The sequence below is a fragment of the Coenobita brevimanus genome, chromosome 70, assembly GCF_032717465.1.
Source record: "Coenobita brevimanus isolate Jiangsu-jjx chromosome 70, ASM3271746v2, whole genome shotgun sequence".
Lineage (NCBI taxonomy): Eukaryota > Metazoa > Arthropoda > Malacostraca > Decapoda > Coenobitidae > Coenobita > Coenobita brevimanus.
In genome coordinates, this window is record NC_137023.1 from 26,683,917 (window position 1) to 26,699,966 (window position 16,050).

Consider the following 16,050-nt stretch of genomic DNA (forward strand, 5'->3'; position numbering starts at 1 on the left):
CCCACAAATCATGGCCAGTTGCTTTGACATTGGCCTCGGGGCACCCTGGTAGGACAGCTACACGGACGTCATCCAAGCATGCCTTTGCACTGTAATTGCTCGGTCATTATCCACCCATTGATAGTGCAGCCTTCTGGGCCACTGTTCCCAGGTTCGGGCCCCTCTCTACTGGGAGGAAGTCCCAGTCTGGAACTGGGCCCTATCCCGTTCCGGTTCCAAAACTGCGCTGGCGGAACCCTTGCCACACCTCTCCCCAGGCTCGCCACTACGTAGCTAGAGTAAAGTCTTATAGCTGCTTGACCTTCCTGGTATTAACCTGTGTATGTAGTGGGGTACGTTTATGGTATTTAAAGTGTACGTCGGGTAGTGCATGAGCAAAGAAAATTGTCTGGAAGAGTATGTTGGCCTACTTTCCGTGCTAGTGTCACAATGAATATGATAAGCAAAGAGGGATGGTCAGGATATCCTGACAGCTAGTGAAGAGGAGCTCTAGCTCTATCACCAGCATTCCCATTCTCCTCAAGAGAATCGCCTTGATCGGCTGGTGCTACAGTCTTCATATATATATATATATATATATATATATATATATATATATATATATATATATATATATATATATATATATATATATATATATATATATATATATATATATATATATATATATATATATATACATACATATATATATATATATATATATATACAGGGTGACCCCCCCAAACCTCCCACATTTCGAAATGCTGTAGCACTGACAGTAGTGAGGCCGGAGGGGAGGGGCTAGGGTCTGTTGGTAGCCCAACCCCAACCGTCCTCAGTCGCCAACATGACGTGGTCGGGAGCACACCGTGCATTCACTGTCGAAGCATTCTTCACAAACAATCGTTCCGTGATCGCCATGCAGAGGGTCTTTCGAAGACGTTTCAGTATTCTACAGAACCAAAACATTCCAGATCGGACAACCATCTTCCAATGAGTTGAGAATTTCAGGGCAACGGGTTCAACTTTGAAAAGAACATCATCTGGTTGACCTAGGAGTGCTCATATGCCTGAGAATATTGAAGCATTGAGGTGATCTGCTATGCAATCTCCGAGACGTTCTGCGTGGAAGCATGCTTCAGCTGTAGGGATATCCCGGGAAACTGCAAGGAGAATCTTACACAAAGACCTTCACTTCCATCCATACAAAATGATGGTTGTGCAAGAACTCAATGCGAGAGACAGGATAAGCCGCAGGGAGTTATGCGAGAACATTCTGCAATGTGTTCCGGAAGATGCTGTTTTCTTGTGCAGTGATGAAGCTCATTTTCATTTTAGTGCCTCTTTAAACAAACAAAATTTTCGGTATTGGTCTGAAGACAACCCTCGCGTGCTACATGAAAGACCATTGCACTCCTATCGAGTTACTGTGTGGTGCGCAGTTGCCGATGTTGGCATCATGGGTCCTTATTTCTTTGAAGAGGGTGGTGTAACTGTTACTGTAACTTCTGACCATTACATTGATATGCTCAAAAACTTTCTAAGGACATTATTCGAACACCTTGAGCTTGAAGAACTCTATGTGTGGTTTCAGCAAGATGGAGCTACGGCACACACAGCTCAAAGATCACTGCAAGTGCTGAGGAAAATGTTTCTGGATCGGGTGATCTCATTGCATGGCGATGTTGGGTGGCCGGCCCATTCCTCTGACCTTGCCCCTTGTGATTTTTTTCTGTGGGGCTACCTTACATCACGAGTGTATACTCATCGACCCCAAATTCTTGAAGCCCTTAAGGTTGCTATTCAGCAGGAGATAGCCGCTGTTCCACCCAACATGACCCGTCGAGCCATGGCAGCCTTCAGAAATTGCCTGCAAGCGTGTATAGACAATGGTGGCCACCATTTGCAGGATGTCATCTTTAAAACATGATGAATGAAAACTGTATTGAATGAAGTTTTATGTGTCCAAATAATATTTTGATTATCTTTAACCATTTTTTTTTTCATTTACCTTTGAAATGTGGGAGGTTTTTCCGGGTCACCCTCTATATATATATATATATATATATACTACTCAAGATCATCCTATATCTGAATAAAACTGTCAAGAAAGAATATATATATATATATATATATATATATATATATATATATATATATTGTTTCTTGACAGTTTTATTCAGATATAGGATGATCTTGAGTAGTATGGTGTATGTCATGTAAACCAAATACTCAGTTGTAATACATGAGTACAGGGCCAAAGTATGTTCGTGTTGCCCAGTTCTGACATAATTATTTGTCATCGCAGTGACGTCATGCTCCTTCCTCCATAGTCACTCGTTCCACTCACTTATTGGGTCCTTCAATTTTTTTTGCTTTTTGTGACCCACTTATATTCTCACTTTATTTCCTTATGAGGGGCTGGTTTTCTTTGACACTACTTTTTTTGCTCTATATCTGGTTATCTTACTGTCACTGGTAATTCTATTGAAAATATGTTTTGTCAAGAAACAGTACAGTAAGAAGACTATATATATATATATATATATATATATATATATATATATATATATATATATATATATATATATATATATATATATATATATATATATATGGTAAGCAGTATCTTACTTTGCTAGTAAAAAAAAAAAAAAAAATACTGGAGACATGTCGGTAATCGAAAGAGGCTAACAGAATACAAACATAAAAAATAAATAAATAAATCTTGCCAATATTCTGAAGGAAGTGCAGAATGGTATCTACACATCTGTTTTACACTGACGTGCCTTCTGTTCCAGTTGCCATGATTATTAATGAGCATACAAGGACATAAAATCCTCCTAATTCCTCGTTGGCCGATCTTTGCTCTCTCTCTCTCTCTCTCTCTCTCTCTCTCTCTCTCTCTCTCACACACACACACACACACACGTTCATTAACATTATTTATCGCTTGTAGTAACACAATAAGACGCACAGACAATGTCTTCCCAGATTTCGTTGGTTTAAGAGACCATAGTTAGGTTATAATATTATCATAATCTGCAACGCCACTAAGAAATAAACAGTGCTTTACCTTTTGGGAGAAACACTGATGTACTGTACAGCTTCATCCTTGAGATGTGGTTTATTTCTATGATTTTCAGTGCCATGTAAACTTTTTTTTTTCATAATGACATCTTTGTTGAAGTGTGCAGAACATTCAGCAACATATTTTATACTGATATCCCCTCAACGATACAAAGTTTATCCACACATATCTGAACTGCTTGTCTCTCGAAATCAGGAATATCTGTTGTTCATTCCGTTCATTGTAGACTTTTTATTGTTACAAATTCCACACCTTGGGTTGCTTGATATTTAATAGTACAGTACAGAAATGCTCTATAATAACATATTAATTAATAATTACTCTAAATACATCAAGTGTATGTATACAAGTACAAAAGTGGATTGAGCTGCGCTGACTGCTGGCCTTTCTTCTCTGGACTTGGAACTAGCTTGGCGTCACGTCTCTCCTGCCACCCATACAAACTTGCTGGCTGGCTCCTGGCAGGCTCTTTCTAACCCCTCCACATCGAAAAGTGTTTCTTAAGGCACATAAAATCGTCTGATAGTAGCCTCAATAAACTAAAGGAAATGTCACTGGACTGGAGAGCCTAAAAACAAAAAGAATAAGTGGTGCCAGGCACAACAAACCTCGCCCGACAGCAGTTATTCTGTTTCAAACTCTTTTCAAGTCATAGCCCTCTGCAAATCCGTGATCTTGCGTTTGACCTTTCAGGGTCACTCAGGGTCAAAGGTCATGGTACCAAATGAAAGCCCATTTGAGACTTCCCATATCTTGATAATAGTTAATATCTCTATCTTCAGCAAGTTTCGAGTTATAGCCTCCTGAATATCCGTGACCTTGAGTCTGACCTTTTATGGTCACTTAAGGTCAAAAGGTCATGGTATAAATTAAAAACCCATATGGGACTTCCTATATTTTGATAATATCAAATATCTCTCTGCAACCAGTTTCGAGCTATAACCCTTTGCTTGTCTATGACCTTGAGTTTCACCTTTCAAGGTCACTCAAGGTCAAAGGGCTTGGTGCCAAACGAAAGCCCATATGGGAGTTCCTGTATGTTGATAATGGTAAATATCTCTATTTTCAACCGGTTTCAAGCTATACCCCTCCGAATATCCGTGACATTCATTTTGACCTTGCAGGGTCACTCGATTACCTCCAGAATTAATCACTTCCTTTTGGGACCAATGCCCGCAAAATCCTTAAAATTTAATGAAATTTCATTCCGCCGTTCTTCCTTTATGTTGCTAACAATGAAGCAGAGAAACACAGAAACAAAGAAACAGAGAAACTCAACCAAAACCACAAACAATACTTCATTGGACTCCGTCCAGGCGAGGTAACAATGCAGAGAACAGTTTCCAGTCCCTACCAATTCCTTCATACTTGTAGCGCTTCTAACTATCGAAGCGAATTTCCAGCCCACTCGATTATTGCTTATTGGTTAAAAACATTTCAGTAAGATTCTCAGACCGTTTTGAAACTAAATAAAATACAGTTAATTTTTAAAAGAATGAAACTATGCTTGCTCATTTCCCTGGAATAACTGTTTATAGTTGTCCTGCCTGTATGCTTTCCTGCTTCTATTTTTAAATCCTATCTGCCCCTTTAATTTCGTGGAGGAAGGGTTACGATGATGAAGCTGCATTATATACCTCGTGTTATTTATCCATCTATCTCCACCATCTGTTTATCATCCGTTCCATTTTTTTTTTTTTTTTTTTTTGTCACATCAGGATCACAGGGGCCCATGGCTAGGTTACTCAGCCCAGACATAAAAGGGAAAGGCGACCAGCTTCACTTTCATTTGAGCAGTAAGCCTCAACAATCCCTTGGATAGGAACTCTTCTAGACCCCATCCGGTTGGATCTCCTTAACCCACTAAACCACCAGAGGTCCGTATGATATATGAGTACCAGTCAATACAGAAAGCAGTTTCCTAAATTACAAATACACATTGGCTTGTCACTCGGTGTAGCGTTACCTGAAGGTTGCACTGCGTGTTTTAACATGGTGCCTGATATTTAACCATTAATTTTTCCTATCATTATGTCTTTCATATAAATAGTGTGCCGTATCGTTAACCATTGTCTTTTAATTAACCCTTGTTCCCTTTATTGAATTATTATGCACTTTATTTCCTCGATGAGTCTTATTCCGTCAATGTATCGACTGCGTTATGTGGGGCTGAAACATGGAATATGGGTGCAGCAGAGAGGAAAAGCTTGAATGTAATGGAGATGAGGTGTCTGAGGAGTATGTGTGGAGTGACGGGTATGGATCGAGTGCGAAATGATGTAGTGCGAAGAACTGGAGTTGTGCGGAAAATGGCTGATCGAGTTGAGCAGAGAGTGCTGCGATGGTTTGGGCATAAGGAGAGAGTGGATGATGAGCAATTGGTGAAAAAGATAACTGGATTGGATGTGAGAGGTGTAAGGCTGAGAGGAAGACCACGAATAGGATGGATGGGCAGTGTGAAGAGAGTATTGGATGCAAGAGGGATGTCTAATGAGCAAAGAAGAGTGGCTGTGCGTGATAGAAATGAATGAAGTAAAATTGTGAATGAATAAATGATGACGCAGCCCTGAGGGAATATTCTCCCGCATTTGTCTGATCAGCTGATCAGGTCAGGTGCGGATAAGGGGATGGGTCTATTATGATGTGGCAGAGGTAAACCAGCTCTGCTGTCAGGCCCTGCTACGGATGTCACTGATTGCACTGCTTAGTTGACCCTCATGCGGTGTGGTGCAGTGAAGATCTGTCCCTTCTCCTCTTTGGGGCAAAGATGAGAATGAATGTGTTTGAGTGGATAAGTAAATTGAGAATGTGTCGTCCTGTCTCGGCTACCTCCCTTTCCCTGTGGGAAGCAGCCTAGGTATATAGATAGAAAGATAGATAGTATCTTGAATATAACCGCTGCACCTTTTATTTGGCTGTTTTGCCTTTCAATAAACCGCTGTGCTTTGTATGTAAACATTTTGACTTTCATTAATCATTGTGCCTTTTACAAAGTCATCGTGTCTTTTAGTGATTGCTTTGCACTTTATTACTGTGTCTGTTATTTAACCACTCTGTTGTTTCTTAATAGCATATTCCATTTTATTTATCAGATGATTTATTTGACCAGTGTATTTTACTCAGCTACTAACCATAGAGCTTTGTATTCAACCATAGTGCCTGTTATTTAACACATGAGTTTTCAATCACTAGGTTTTGTATTTTTTTTATTTATTTCGTTTTACAGTTTCGAGCCAGAGACAATGCTAACTACAGACGCAACACTCCCCAACCACAATGTTTACCATTATATAATACACTATTGCTTTAAGAAATAGTGTATTGTATAATGGTACTTGGCGGAGCCCATCTTGCTTTACTATACTTACCTTCAACTTATAGAATTAGATACCATAGTGATAGTCTTCTCTGTGACAAGCAGGCTCGAAAGGACCATTAGGTCTGTTGTTGTTTGCTTTCCTTTGTACTCCTAAAAACCTTCGCACTTCCTCGATGTAGCGCTGCCTTCTGGTGACTCTACACTGAGTGACAAACCAAATGGTTTATTGCAACCCAGGAAACCCTTTAATCTGGTTGGTAACCATATAGTCAGATGATGCCTGGCGGACTAGTAGTTTAAGGCACTCCAACGGAATGAGGCCTGCAAGGGTTACATCCGTGAAATGGCTGGGGTTTCTTGCACAGGAGCGAGTGAGGCTGGTCACGGTTGCTTTAAATATCGGAACTGATTAGCCCTGCCCCGCGCCCCGACACTTGATGGGACAGTGAAGAATAGGATGAGTGAGGGATGAGTGGATGGCGCTTTATCTGGACGTTGTGCCCTAATAACTTAACTATTGTGCACATAATTTGACCTAATTGCACGTTACTCACCGATTGTTCCTGATATTTAATCATTGAAATTATTTTTGTATCCTTTATTGACAATCTTGACATTTATCGAGTCATCGTATGTTTTACGTTTCTCAAATTTTTATACGGTACGGATGAACAGACGATGCAAGCAGTCCCAACCTCACTGTTATATTATTATTTAAACATTGGACTATATACAATATTTCAGTATAGTGCCTCGCCTTAAGGGATTAAGTCATCTGGCAATTGACAGATAGACAGATAGGTGGCTAGGTAAAGAGATGGATGGATAGTTTTTTATCTACCCCCTGTGCACCCAAATCTTATACCTTTACTTTCTGACATTTAATTAAACAGTGTCTTATTTCACTGTTACGTTTTTTTTTGGTTTTTTTTTTCACTGAGACCAGTACTTAACAAAGAGTGTTAACCATTCTGGTTGTTTTTAACCACTGTCTTTTTTATTTAATCATTACTGACTACAGTATCACTTCATCGTTGACCAGATTGCTTCACCATAATATCTTAATTTAACCCTTGTGTCAACCCATTGTGCCTGATATTTAACCATTTTACTTATCCAAAGTGTATTTATACACACATTTCATCTTTAAGTGGGAATAAAGGTGTAGATGATGATGACGACGATGACGATGATGATGATGATGCGGTCAATCACTGTCTTTATTTCCCTAACATCGTATCCTTTACCTAACCCTGGCGTCTTGTTACGTATTCACTTTTCCAACTGCACACAGTCAGAGACGACGTGAGGGACCCCTGACCCCTGTCACGCTATAAATTTTTATTTGAACTAGTCTTTTTTTTTTTTTTCTGTGATGTCTTGTATTACTCAAAGTCGCACATTTCTATTTAACCATATGTCTTTAAACAAATAATCAACCGTAATACGTTTTTACATAACCATATTGCTTTTATCCTTACCCCATCTTTAGGTGGGTGTACTGGTCTGGATGATGATGATATTATGTTATGTAGTTAACAAGTTTGCCTGTTACTCATTGATGGTGCGTTTTGTCTCTCGGCCATGTTTTTTACTTACAATGTTTGATATACACCGTCAATTGCAAGTCCTGTTATTTAGCGATGATTCGGTATCTACAATTTTTTTTTTTTTTTTTTTTTTTTTTTTTTTTTTTTACCCACGCTTTTTACGTGCCGCAGCCAGAGACGAAGCAAGTGACTCCCTGCCCGACCTCTCAGTCACACTATTTACCCCCACCGTTCCGGCCCCAGTTTACGGCCCCTCCAGAATTACCTAGTTGAAGTTTCCCCCAATAAGAGCCCCACTTTGCCGCCGGGGGAATCTGCTTGCCCAAGAATTCTACTGCTGAGGGAGAGAGCAAGGCAGGATATTTCTTGCTTTTTCTTCGGGGAAGGAGAGTATGTACAGGCAGAGACAAAAGTTCGTCTACTATTCCATTGCGTCTTCTTCACACTTAAGGACGTGTTCACCACTTTTCTCTCTGTCACCGTATTCAGGAGAAAAATCTGTGCTCACACACAAGTATAAATCATCGCTTAGCTCAGGACTAGCCAACAGAGGGAAGTGACATGCAAAAGTGAAATTCAGGCAAACTTTACCTTCGGGCTGTACAAGTCATCATCACAAACCCAGAGGCACCACTCGTGTTCCTTTCGCGATATTTTTACAGCCCATGGTAGACATTGATCTTAGGACACTGTCGTTATTGAGTCGGCTCAGAATAAAGCGCCTTGTGTCTTGGTCACCCCTCAGATGTAGCAGCCAGCAAGATAACAGTACAATTATTGCCCTGGGACCTGCGGCGAGAGTCTTGTCTCAATAGGCTTAAATTAAGCACTTTTACTAAAATTGTTGCTAGATAGCGCCACCTCAGGTGTCAGCCGATGGCAGATTTGGATTCTCCATATCAAATTACCATGGGGTACCACTTTTTTGTCTCCAAAGGCCTCCTTTTAACAAATCTGCTGACTATCGCCGCAGGTAAAAATAGATACCGAAGTCATTTTTCAACAGGTACGATAATATATATATATATATATATGTGTGTGTGTGTGTGTGTGTGTGTGTGTGTGTGTGTGTGTGTACAATGTACGTAGATATTTGTGTTTCATTTATTTTTTTTCTTTCTGCACTTATTTAATAATCATCAGTCTTCGACATCAGTCGTCTACTAAGTACGGGCAGAAACGCGGGTATGTCCTTTTTCCACTGACACCCCTCACAGTGTGTGGCGTTAGGCAGTAGACATATGAATAGATTAGCAACTACGTCGTAGCCTACTATGCATTTATCCATAAATATAAAATCATATATCTGTTATACGTCAGATGCCAAATGATTATTTCAAATTCTGTTTACAACGGATATTCACTATTCTCATTTGGATTCGTGTGCTACTGTAACCTGACAACTGCAGGATCATCTTATTCAGCATAGGATAGGTCTGACGCATTTTCACCTCCAAAGCATAAAATCCTTCAGTTCGAAGACAGCTCTCGCAATATTATTCCTGCCATAATCAGACAGCTTTATTCGGCTTAGGGGAGGCATTTGAACAGAAGAATTTAGTGTATATTAATCATTTTAGTACGAGAAATATCTTTCAGTTGATTAAGATCGCCCGGAGGAGAGAGAGAGAGAGAGGGAACTGCGCTATTCATTTTATCGCGACAGTCAGAGCCCATTTCAATGCGGTGTAACATAATATTCACACAGCAGATGTACTGTAGAGTCAGCAGAGAGAAAGGTTTGTTGAGGTAGATGTTCCTTAGATATACTGGGCTGAATCAGGGTTGTCATCACCTCAAGTAGTCATCGAGTTCATGAATGCAGTACTGTCAGTGGAGAAAGTAAAACTACACGGTAGAGGAGTGGCTGGGATTAGAGGACATGTGTTGGAAATTTCTTAGCTTTTCTCGCGAAAAGCCCGGTGCTAAGACCAGATATTGAGTAGAAGTACCAGCCTTTGACAGAAGACCTTGATAATGGTTTTATAATATAAAATATAAGAGTCACTGTATGCAAAAACAAAATGGTGTTCAACAGAGGCATGAAAACGTATGTGGTATGAATCTAGGTGATTCAGAAAGGGAAACTATCATAATGTTCACGTATTAAGCCATACCGTTAAAATATAATGGCAGTATGGAGGACGAAATAAAGGAAAGGATGCAACAAGGGAGGGGAGTGGTAATGGCACTGAGAGCAGCAGCAACAATTCGAAAAGTGTGTGTAAAGAAAAAATTATATTCAGATGCAGATTTTCCTCCTCCAAATTACTCCCCTTAAATGATTGGCAGAATAGGCAATACTACTCTACGTCCTCACGTTGGCAGTTCTATGTGACTAGTACCTTATTTTAATATTAATCTTCTGGGGATATGGGTGACCCTACCATTCACTCACAGGGGTGTTGAGCTGCCTCTGGCAGGCTACACTGAATGACAAGCCCAATGGCTTTATGTACACCAGGAAAACAGTTATTGCATTGAGTGGTAATATGTAATCAAATGACGCCTGGTGTTTTAATGGACTAAGGCACTCCAATCGAACTGAATCTTTAAGAGTTTATATTTGAGGGTGGGTAGGAGCAAGTGGCCAATATAATGCCACTTAGTAAATACAGCTGGTCACTCTCGCCTAATACGTTAGGGTCGAGTAGCCTAGCCCAGGCTCTTACGCTCCTGTTGGGGCAAAAAAAAAAAAAAAAGACTGGATGATGGATGGGTCAATACAGTCCTTTGTGACAGTTCAGCATTCCAAAAAATATGACAGTAGGACGGATTACCATAGACGGAATACGGCTACAGTACAGGCGTATTGTAGTGAATGGCATACGATGGTGGCTGATGCAGGATGAAGAATGAGACCTGTTGATAAGGGTTTCGTCAAAAGTGTCCGTGGAGTGGCCTGCTTGTCTGACGGGAATGTGAATGAATCCGGGGGGAATGTGTTTGTAGGTTAGCGTAGTGTCAGCCATATAGAGGGATTTTATCAGGTGGTTCGAGCATATGAAGGAGAGAGAGAGAGAGAGAGAGAGAGAGAGGAAGGGGGGGAGGGAAGGAGAGATAGAGAAAGAGGTTATGAAGTATGAATCTGGATAACGGGAGTGTTGACTAAAGAAATAAGCTGGGCGTGAGATATCTGAAAATCATGGATTAGGTCGCGACGGCAGTTCGCATAGAATGAGGTGACAGATTACAGGTAAATGGTAACTAACTACGCGAGTATGAGCCAGATAATACGGCTGACTAGGACAGTATCCGAATAAATGTTCTAACATCTATATGAAGGAACTTCTCTTTAATCGACTCAGACATTCAGTCAGTCACATCCTAATGTTAATCGGACGGGATGTGTTTCACTGCCATGGTTCCGAATCAGTCTCTTAATTGTTTGTGTACAGTTGGAACAACAGTTTGCCTAGTGGTACACTTTCCTTAGTTGGGAGGCTAGGAGGGGCTTGGTATGCTTTTCTGCTCAGTTTAGTCTTATTGTCATTCGACGTTAGTGAAAGAAGTAACTAATATGCACCAAATATGAATTAGACGCATTGCAGTGGGTGGCAAAGTTTTAGATCTTGGCTGTAAAAAAAAAAAATAAATAAATAAATAAATAAATCCCCTTACCACACTTAATATGCAGAAGCACAACCATAGCACTATGATATTATACTGCATAGTCTTCCCTGTGATGTAAGTACAGGTTATTTATTAGTAACGTATGCGGTATCAGCTGTAATTTTTTGCTGTCACTGGCTCGCTTTGGTATCAAATTCAGGCTAAATACAGTTGATGTGTATAGATGAGGAAAATTCGAGCATTCTGAAGGATATCCGAGATAGTTTCCAGCCTCTTGACTAATACAACTTCCTCCAGCTGAACAAATTGTCTTTTGATATCCGAAGTGAAATTCATCATTCCATTCACGCCATCTCCAAACGATCTCATCTGCCCATAACAAAGGTTTCCAACTGGAATGGCTTAATTAATTTCTTTTGTTGCCTAATAGCACTGACATAGGTAGGCGTCATTACCTCCTGGTTATGCAAACGTCCCTCAACTCCCTCCCTATCCCCTGAAAGGAAGATGGTGGACTGCAGGAAGGATGCAGTTTCAGCCTGAAGTCCACTGAATTCACATTCAAATGAACCTTTGGTTACAACTTGTTACAATTACTATTATTAGTACTACATTAATTTCCTTCAAGGGAGGCTAACTGTTAAAGTCTGGTGCGGCAAGACTACATCACAAAAGACGTCATCGGAGTGAATGCATTAAAATGTTCAATAAAGGAGAGACGGTTAACATATTTGTGAAGACTGTGTTAGTTTCCATATCATACGAGCCCCAGAGGATGGTGGATGTGTACAGAGGCCTGGAATGATATATGATCTGACACTTCTCTGATATGTTTACGCTATGCTCTGGCTCCTGCAAGAGATATCAGTGCAATCTTAAACGAACCCTGGGAGAGGGGAAAGGGTACTGACACGGGTACGAATGTTTGTCAGTTTGTGAGTTTGCCTCTTCCCTCTAATGTTTCAAATATTCTTCAAAATGAATATTTAAAAATAATCCCTGGTGCCCTCCAGTGCCAACGTCTATAGGCTTTCTTTAAAGGTAATGATGTAACAATTTCTACACTTTTCATTCTTATGGTCTAATTATTATTCCATATTTACTACCACAAGACGATTTCATTCAGCTAAGGAGAGAGCTTTTGGACTGAAGGGTTATATTGAGCTTTCATTAACTCTTCCGAGAGTCCCTAACTTAGATAAATCGTGTTAAAACAGCAAGAATAAAGCAAAAAATGCGTCATCGGACTGAAGGATTTCACTCTCTTAATACATAGGGTTTCTTCATGTGTAAAAAAAAAAAAAGTCCTGAGTAAGCCACAGTAACGTGTCTAAGTTCTACTACTCAAATAATCTGCATATATCCAGGAATTGTACTTCTGGGTGAACAAGGACAAGGGCGAAACAAGCCTTGTCCAAAAGTCTAAATGGTCCGGGAATCACAAATTAAGTTCAATGTTTTACTGGGCTGAATTTTGGTTGTCTGGATTTAGCCAAAGATAATCTATAAGTTATATCACTCCAAAGAAGGAGTTTCATTGAATCGTTCAACTGAGTTTTGTGTGTGTGTGTGTGTGTGTGTGTGTGTGTGTGTGTGTGTGTGTGTGTGTTATTACAGTGCGAAGTTATTTACCATAGGAAACACTTCATTTAATAGCGTTAAATAATCCTTAAATCCACCCCTTTATAACTATGGGAGTCTCGTAACTAGTGTAAAATAATCTGGTAGAACCAATAATGCACTTATTAAAATATATTGCACTGACATGTTTACTACCCAGTAACTGAGGCGTTCACAGTCTGAAAGGCAAACCAGCCGAACGAGAGTACTGAGATACAGCTAAAGATTATTACTTTTATTATTCCTGTGCACAATAAAAAAGGGTGTCTAGGGTCCATTATTATTATTATTATTATTATTATTATTATGAAGCAGAGGGTATTTAAGTCCACAAAAATGTATATTAAAGCACTTAGCCAACTGCATGAGATTCACAACCCGGTGGTTTGTCAGTTTATTTGCAAATTATAAAGAATAAAGAAAAGGAGAGCCAGCAAAACATATCCCATCCAAAGAAAACTGAAACAATCGTAATTCAAAATTGCAGATTATTATCATTCCCAAAGGGGGGTAGGATGGTCTCCACACAACTACAGAACACTGACATACTTCTGTGCAAACCGCCATTATAGTTAATGAGGATACAAGAACATCCCATCCCAAAATTTGTGTACTCGTGTGATTTGACATTTGATCCATAAAAATCATTTAATAAGCCCAATAAGGAAAACAAAATAAGCATTAAAAAAGTTATCTAGAGTACCTGCCTAAGAAACAGCTGTGCCTGTTTGAAATGAAATGGTCTATCTATCTATCTATCTATTGCCAGACGCCTCAATCCCGTTCGGGGTGGCCATAAACATATCGTCTCCACGTCGCCCTGTCCCCCGCCATTTCACTGCAGTGCTCCCAACTCACACACCCCTCTCTCATATACCTCTCCACCCCATCCCTCCATCTCATCCTCGGTCTCCCCCCCCCCTCCACCTCACTCACATACACTCTCTTCGTCAGTCTTTCACCCTCCATCCTCTCCACATGGCCAAACCACCTCAGTGTATTCCTCCTAACGCTTCATATCACATCCACATCCACACCACAACGCTCCTTTATATCCTCCATTGTCAGCCTGTCTCTCCATGTGACTCCACAGGCTCCTCTCAGATACCTCATTTCCACTGCTCTCACTCTTGACTTTTGCCTTCCAACAACGTCCAAGCTTCACTTCCATACGTTAGAGTTGGTATCACAATACTGTCATGTAATAACTGTTTCACTTCCATGCTCACTTCCCTGTTTCTTATCACTGCTTTCAAGGAACCAGCAACCTTTCTTCCCTGATGTACCCTTTCAAGCACTTCACCCTCCAATCCTCCATCCTTACTCATCACACTACCCAAGTACTTAAACGTACTCACATTTTCCAATTCCTCACCATCCAATCTTGCTGTACATTCCCTGACTTCACCTTTCTCAAAGACCATCACTTTACTCTTCCCTACATTCACCTTTAGATTCCGTTTCTTACACACTCTCCCAAACTCATCCACCAAGCCTTGCAGCTCCCCTTCGTCTTCACTCAACAACACAGTATCATCTGCAAACAACAGTACAGGGAGTTTATGAAATGGTGAAGGTATAAATAATGACACCAAAGTGAAAAGTGTTTGGCAGAAACTGAACAAATACAGTAGGTCTCGAATGCAGTGTGGAGCCATCACCCTGGCCCGTCTATTTCAAGATACTGAGCAGTCTGCTAGAAACCCATTCAGCATGAGGACACTGATTTCATTTTTCTCCTCACTGTTTGCAGACTATTAAACTACATTTAGCAGAGCCGACAATCAGTGAGTGGGTAAATGGAGATTATAAATCCAAACCATCTATGTCGAAATCTGTTCGAAGTTGAATAATATCATCTGGAGACGCCAAAAGTAAAAGGAGAAATCATAATGGGGACGTTAAGAGGCTGGAGGCCATAGGCAGGGGCCATGACAGACTAAGGAAGGCACTATCAGAAGAAAACAGTTGTGTACATGAAACACTGAGCCCTCCGGCTAACTCTTGTATTTGAGTTGGACAGAAAAAGTGGAGAGTAGGTACACTAGAGGGGAGCTGCGATCTTCCTGCAACTGCTGCTGCTGCTGGCTCATCTGGTGGTGAACATAGTGGACTGCAGGAACTGGCCACTTGAACCAGTCACTCACAGAGATTTTTTGTTAGGAAGACAGGTCAGAAGAGCACTAAAGATAGTAGTAATGACAGGAGAGAGAGAGAGAGAGAGAGAGAGAGAGAGAGAGTCAGCGAGAGGATGGGAGATGCTCAGATTTTTAAGTGATTAACCTGTTCGCAATACGTGGTCTGTGCGTCTGCACGTTAGAGCTGTACTCTGAAGAGGGGTGAATAAATCAGGTCAGTAACTTAGTAGGGTTATAGAAAGCAAATAACTGATTCAGTTGTGAAGCCGATCTGCAAGAGACGTATCGTAATGGGAGCTTTCACAGATCACGAAAAATTAAAACATGGCGAATAAATTCAGGCGTGTACCGTTGAAAGTAAGAGGATAACATATGGAACACTGGAAAGAGTTCAAAGTGGATGGAAATTAATTTTAAGCAATTAAAAAAAGTTTCTTTTGCTCGACTGTTATACGAAACAAATCAGAATTCGTTTGCCTCAGTCGGTAGAGAGGTGGCCTGCAGTCATGCCGGACCCAGGTTCAAAACCCCGCTGGGGCAGGGAACAGTTTATGGATTTGAATTTAATAAAAAGCAGACTTTACTGATCTACCAGAAGACCCGCCGACATGTAAAAATACCCGCGCTAAAATCAGTGCACCAGTCCTGTATGAGACAGCCCTAGCATGTATTCAATATGGACGGTGGGTGTTAGCGCCGAAGTGGTGACATGTAGATGTGTATGGTATGTAGGAGGACTACTGGGCCTTGAGAGCAGGCTGTGAAGCCTATGCCCAG